The sequence below is a fragment of the Ostrinia nubilalis genome, chromosome 14 (assembly GCF_963855985.1).
Source record: "Ostrinia nubilalis chromosome 14, ilOstNubi1.1, whole genome shotgun sequence".
In the NCBI taxonomy this organism is placed as follows: Eukaryota; Metazoa; Arthropoda; class Insecta; order Lepidoptera; family Crambidae; genus Ostrinia; species Ostrinia nubilalis.
In genome coordinates, this window is record NC_087101.1 from 15,645,378 (window position 1) to 15,653,083 (window position 7,706).

Genomic DNA, 7,706 nt, shown 5'->3' on the forward strand with positions numbered 1-7,706 from the left:
GAAAGCGTAACAGACAGACAGACAGACAGACAGACAGAGTTACTTTCGCATTTATAATATTAGTTGGGATAGTTGGGATAATAACATGTAAATCGTTTTACCTAATTAAAATAATTGTAACAATCAGTCTTTAAAATAACTCTACTCTCTCTACGTTTAACTAACTACAAATAAAAGTTTTAAGTATTTTTAACAAAAAATTAAATACATCATTTTAAATAGCGTCAAACATGCATGGTTTTCGTTGACTGTACTTAGTGCAAAAGCCGAAAAAAATATGATATTAAATGGCAATGCCAGATTTTGTATGGAAAGTGGCGTCTTTTTTTTTTCGCGCGGCCATCGACTAAACTTTGTTTTTTGATTACAAAATAGTGTAATAAACCAAACTTACTATGGCATGTATACCTCTAAACTCAGTCTGAACTGAGTTACGAGCATTAGAAGTTTGATGATTTTCATACTAGATTTGCTTTTTGTGCGCAAGTTTTGTAAGACATTGCAACAAAATATTGCGCTATTTTTTTATTGCGCTGATTCTGCTCCACATTGATGTCTGGAGCCTTTAATGGATGATATTGTTTGTTTACACATACAATCTTACTATTTTGTTGCAATTTCTTACAAAACTTTGCGCGCAAAAAGCAAATCTAGTATGAAAATCATCAAATTTCTAATGCTCGTAACTCAGTTCAGACTGAGTTTAGAGGTATACATGTCATAGTAAGTTTGGTTTATTACACTATTTTGTAATCAAAAAACTAAGTTTGGTCGATGGCCGCGCGAAAAAAAAAAGACGCCAATTTCCGGCATTGTCTTTTATTTAAATCGGGGCCTTCAACCACGGGTGCGTCGAATACTGGGGGACTCGGCCACGGACCCAAATATGTTCGTATCGTATTATGTGGTTTGTATTTAGGTTTATTAGCAGAGGTAATAAATTAAAGTAGCCATTTGGTTTGTGCTGCTGGTCAATAATGAAGTGGCTTGAAGTGTCTAAGAACAGATCAACAGACCTACCTAATTCATAATAAAATGTATGCCCTGCCGGGTAAATATGACGATTATCATGTGGGTTTATTTAAGTGGATTGGGATAGTAAGAACGATATCTATTACATTATCAAATAATCCAAATGTGATTGCGCAGTTCCGTAACTTTAGTAGTTTAGTTCAGATGTACAAAAGGAGTAGCTTACCTTTTATTTATAAGATAATCAGTTCCACCATTATTGTTTCTTGCAAATAAGCCTCTGGAGCCGGGAGTAAGCCAGTTATCTCCAAACGTCGCTGTGAGCGCCGTGCCGCCTCGATCGCAAACATCATTCATCAAACGGATTATTGCAAGGTAAACAACGGTAAGCATGGGCTTAAAATGTCTTAAACCATTTACAAGATTATCCGATTTTAGCCATGAATCTTGGGTCGTTAAGTTTAACTAATATTTTGTCCCCTCCCTTTCGTTTTTACGCAGAACTCAACGAATCCTAATTAATGCAAGATATTGAACATTGTATTCATGAAATATAATAACGTTCTTTGGAGGGGTGGCTTGAGCAATGTTAGATGCCTACGCCGGCTCATAAGAAGTCTAACATTTATTATCTCTAATTACTCGTTAGAAGAAATAATAATTAGCCAGACTGATAATATTTCCACTGATAATAATTAATTATATCATGAATTAGCAAAAAACCCAAATTTTAAATAATATGATTTTACAGTCTTAAATATTTTTCAGTACGATTTTGTGAACCAGAGCCAACATAGAAACCGACTCATGAAAATATTATATACTATTGTCTGACTTTGACCACACCACCATGGAGGCGTTTAACTTCATCATCAAATCCCCATCCTCTATACAATAACATCATTTATTATCTGAACAATAGTAACCAAAATGCTAGTGTTGTGATTGCGCTATAATTACTGCAGATATCTCGCGACTTACAGATAATCCCCTTTTGATGCAGGCCTGTGTGACCACTCACAAATGAGGTGAGTGTAGGTACTTACTAGAATGTTGAAGCCTAAACTTTAAAAGAGATAATTATGTAATGCCGATAAAACCTGAATTTAAAAGATTAACATAAGAATCAGTCTTAGGTTTTTTTATATTGCATTTTAAGACTTTTATTAATCACTAAATTAACCCAAAAATCAGAGTACGGGACTATTCCCGCCTCTCGTTCCCACCGCTGCAACTCCTGTGTAGCCAGGATCTATACAGCTTGACCGCCAATAAAAACCCAAACAGTGAAGGTCAAGTTTGACCCGGGGGAAAGTTAAACTGTCATTAGACCCGCAACGAAATTAATCAGAAGTGAAAAATCAGAGTAAGGTATTTCTGTTATGTGAAAATCCCACCTCCAGCATGCTTATATCACACCACTATTAGCAACGGCACCAAAAACGCTAGTGCTGCGATTACGCGTGCGCTCACGCTGCGACGTCGCGCGCCGGCTTACTGCTAATACCCTGATTGATGCAGGCCTGTGCGCGCGACAAATGAGCGGGTTCAACCTTGTGTAGTGGATGAACACTGAACAGAGTTCGTTGCTGGTCAGAATCATGCACAACAGACTTGCAACACGAGTAGAGAGTGAATAGGCTTACAGGGCAGAATGTGCAAACCTAGACTGCATCTCACTTACTTGCGATCGAGTAATAATCTGCCTTGTCAAATAAAAAAATTCAGAGCAACCATATTAATTACTATTCGCATGTCACATTTAAGACACAAAATATTGCGTTTAAGAGCTCTTTCCTACGAAGACATCCCGTTTTTTGCAGGATCCCATTTAGTAGTTTTTACACGAACATCCCATTTGCAGTATCCATCAACTAACCGATCCGTTCTAATTTCGAACACACACTTATATTCACACGACAGTCTACATAGTTTTGCGGAATCATGCGAAAAAGTGGATTTCCGTGTGACTATGATGAGCCTTATAACATATGGAAAGTATTTGATAAGCTTTCGTCTTCATACTATAGTTAATTCAAGACTATGTCTTCTCTTAGTTAAGTGTACACTTAGGAGCCCCGCACTAACTCCTTGATCAGATTACGCGCGGCGTTTACGCGTAATTATCAATGCAAATGTCACGGGGTGAGCAAACGAGATTGCCGTAACTCTCAGATCGATGCGGCACTACAGATGTGATAGTGTAATCTGATGGAATATTGCTAAGCGACAGTCATTTATGATTTAAGAACAGTCTAAGATATTTGATGAAGAGAAAACTGTTTTACAACACCATATTGTATGATCCATATTATATGGTATTTTTCTTAAAATTTTCCTAAAGTTTTAGAAGTATATAGAGTGATAATAAGCTTTTTAAATTGATAATAGTCACCGAGAATACTGATTCTCTAAAATAATTCTATTAACACTTTGGATCATCACCGAGTTACTTTTGTTTTTTATCCTGTTAGGGTTGTCACCGACGTGTCATGACGCGATGACTGTGACAATGCCCTTATTTAAAAAACCCCGTAAAAAGAAAGTACAAAAATAAATAAAAATACTCGTAAGCCTCTAATTTCCTCACTTCTCACCCCTGAAAAACTCGCAAGTCAAGTGAAAGTGTCAGCGTCCCCTCAGTGAGCCATCTCGCCGAGTCGGAGGTCAATAGGGACTGCCCTCCGCACGTCACCCGCGTCAGGGCGACTTGTCGGGAAAGTAATAAACGATTTTGCATGCGGTTCGATTCGAGACCTTTATTGGTGTGATTGATGTTATTACCGCTTGAATAAATGTGGGTGCATTTAAATAAAAATATCGTCCACGGTTAGGGTCAATTTTGTGGCTAAAGTTTTAAAACTCTTCAGCGCTTCTAGATAAAGAACATTCTTCTTATCTTCTTCTTCTGGTAGGGCAAAAAAATAATGAGACATGTATAGGTTCCTTAAGAGCATTTGACGATTTGTAAGTACTAATTTAATTAGTCTATACAAATAAAGGTAATTTTCATTTTGATATCGAGGCCGTTTTGCTAAATTCCTAAGTTTCGTATGAAATGGTAGATAAATATTACGTACTCCATCACGCTAATAGTAAATAGTACGACTCTATCAATACGCGATCGCTAGCGACTCTACGTTATCTAGAAACAGTAACATTCACCTTAATGTCGTGATCTATGACTTAGGGTCGGGATAAATTAAAAATTATATCTGTCTGTCTGTCTGTATTATTTGCCATATGCTACACATAAGCAACGATTATAGTCATCTATTAAAATACAAAGTATTGTATTACAGTCAGATACATTTTCAACTATAAGGTGAAACGTGTGAAAACTTAAATCCTGTGTAGTAATGCACATAAGCAAGTTTTAATTCATCTATTGAAACGAAAAGCGATACATAACAGTCCGATGAAGACGTTGCGATTAATTTTCAACCTATCAACCGCAACGGGAATACGGAACGTGTGAAAACTTAAATCCTGTGTAGTATTAAAATGATGGATGACGGGCGGCGCGGGAGGACGGATCGCGCGGCGCGGGGCGCCGGACAGCGGACGCCTTCTAGTTAATTGCGGGGCCCAGCCCAACGATGTTAAGGCCCTTGTTGGTTTGTACGAGCAACTTTACTTGGAGACATTACTAATACTCTTAATTAAAAAAAACTGAAATGATTTGGCCTTCAATGGTTGGGTTCCTTTTGATGGACAAGCTGTGCCCAGAAGGTGGGAAAAAGAGATGGAAGTGCTGACGAGTAAAAAAATATCTACAAGAAAACTATAGCAACGTAAAGAGCTTACATTGGTTTGCGCGAGCGATCAGAAAATGTTAATCTGGATGAAAATGGAAAATTCATGAAGTTATTTAAAAATTTCAGCTAGGTACCTATTTCATTCATAACAGTATTCCGAACTTTAACTAAGTATTTATTTAGATGAAGTCATACACAGTCATAGTACAGATAATACATACATCAGTCCTGTTGTATAACTATCCCAAATTACTTAATAAATTCATAATCAGTGTTTACTTGCACCGAAAGCTCGCGCAAACCAACCGCGCGCCGAATTGCGAACCCTGCGATCGCGCGTAAATCTGCGTCCGAGTGAAATATTAACCGCGCCCGCGCCTGACGCGCCAACTAAATAATGAAACTGACGCCATTTGCTGCACAATAGAAACAGTGGTCCATCAAATATGGAGCGATGGATGAAAAAAAATTCCACTATAAAGTACGTAGGTTTTTCACAAACGAGTAGATGCAATTTCAGTTTTTAGACAATTAAAGGTATGTGGACCTGACGCGCCATCTAAATACTGAAACTGACGCAATTTGCTGCAAAATAGAAACGTGGTTCATCAAATATGGAGCGATGAATGAAAAATAATTTGATTTTAAAAATACAACTCAAAACGAGTAGATGCAATTTCGGTTTTTAGATATTTTTAGGTATGTGGACATGACGCACCACCTAAATAATGAAACTGACGCAGTAGAAAACAGTGATCAATCGAAAATCAAGCAATGAATGAAAAATTTATTCATATGTCCAAAAAATATGTGGGTTTTTCGCAATTCATCACAATGCAATTACAGTTTTTAGATAATTATCATTATGTTTTAACAGTGCTAAGTCGATAAGTCGATAGATTAGGTCCAAGATAAGAACTAATTAATTTTCAATAGGAATTGATAATAAAGTGTATAGTTACAAAGTCATCTTGACTTTTACACAAGCTCAACTAACTGCTCTTCCATCTATTATCCACTACAATTTTTTTTTACTATAAAATAAACAAATAATATCAAGCGATACGAACCGTATTTTACTCGTATGTTATCATTTGCTATAAATTACTCAGTAGTTAAATGTGTAAGCTTACTAAGGCCCTACAGTGTAAAATGGATGACAGGACAGTTTCATTTTATTTTCAGGAAGTCAATATAACTTAAAAAGGATGTACCTACTTAGGTAAAAGCAAAGTAGACCTACTGCTTCTGGAAACTTCCACTGTGACCCTTTACTCTATTTAATTATTCCCAAAATGATTTGTTAAAGTACTTCCACATTTTATGGCCTTCCTATTGAATTTTATATGACCTATAAATAACATTTCGAATAGGCGAGAAATTGGCCAGTAAAATAAAAGACTGGCATTCATTACTAAGTTGGGTCTGAGGTGGATCGCCTTTAGCGCTCAGTCGGACCTGCTTGCTTGCTTTATGAGTAGTTAACAGAATAAATTAAACAAATAAATTTTGCGATGGTTTATGTTTCTAGTATTTAACTGCTCTTGTGGGAAATAAATAGCGATCATAGTCCGGGTAATGTTTGAAGTTTATGTTGATTATAGTTTAATTTACCGATACTTATGATCAATACAAGTATCGCTGTACTTTTTCTGTTTGTTACGATTTACGACACGAAACTATTAAACCAATTCTAATTAATACTGGCTTCAGAAAATAACATTAGCATATTTCGTTGTTAGTTTACAAAAATTTAAGCTTAAACTACTTATTGATTGTTTGTTATGTAAAAAGGGGAACTCTGAAACTATCTCTCAACACCTTTCTACCACTTTATCAAGGTGATAAGAGTCGAGGTAATTCACTAAGTAAGTGTGCTTCATTAAAATCGTACCATAAAGTAAGATTCAGGAGGTCAACCGCAGCGTCAGTTCAAAGTAATATTTTACAAAACAAACGCACGTCACAATATGTCTTGGCAAGACAAGTCCCAAAGCCCGGGACACAAATTAACTCGGCTCGTTCCAGTGACCTTAGATTCAAGAGACGTCCCGCGTCCCGGGCGCGTGTCGCTTTCGTTTGTCCCGGCCCTCGCAGGGGCTGGAGAAAATGCATTTTCATGGCGTAGGGCTCCCGCACACTTGACGCTCCCAGCAGTAGTAACATCAGTTTCGTCGTTCCATTTATCAGTGCGATAGGAGCCTTGTTCGACATAATATTTTATTTATATCAATAGATAATTATGTACATCCTTATCTTAATTATTTTTAATACGGGGTTTGCCCACCTACATAATTACGCTTAGATTGTTAAAAACATATTGTACTTACCTAATGATTATGAATTCGCTCACGTTCTATGCAATAGGTAAAATTCTCACCAGCGTATGAAAGTAGCGTTGATGTGGATAGTAAGTACTACAGTCGTTTCAGGGTTTTGAAGTGTTCTTAAATATTATTTTTTTAACATTTATGTTGAGAAGTAAGCGAGTACGAGCCCTTAGTCGTCCTGTGACATGGGCCCCTTGTCATGGCATTGCAATTCTTATGTAAATCGGCGATAGAAGCTATTGGAGGGATAAATCATGTTATGGGATGTGACGTGTTATTGAAAAATATGTTTATGGGCCTTTCTATTTGCGATAAAACTTTTATGAAACGGTAAAAAACTTCGCGGTTAATGCTTTTCAAGGAGACTTTATTACCCCCTGAAAAACATAAATGTAGAACTCACATTCATATTGTGAAGTTTATGTATTGAATATGTTTTACGTTTTCAACTTAAGCAAATACGAGTACGTTAGTAGTCATGAGCTGAGCATCTATACTAATATTATAAATGCGAAAGTAACTCTGTCTGTCTGTCTGTCTCTCTTTCACGCCTAAACCACTGAACTTATTTTGATGAAATTTGGCATAGAGACAGTTTGAGTCCCGGGAAAGGACATAGGATAGTTTTTATCCCGGTTTTTTAAAC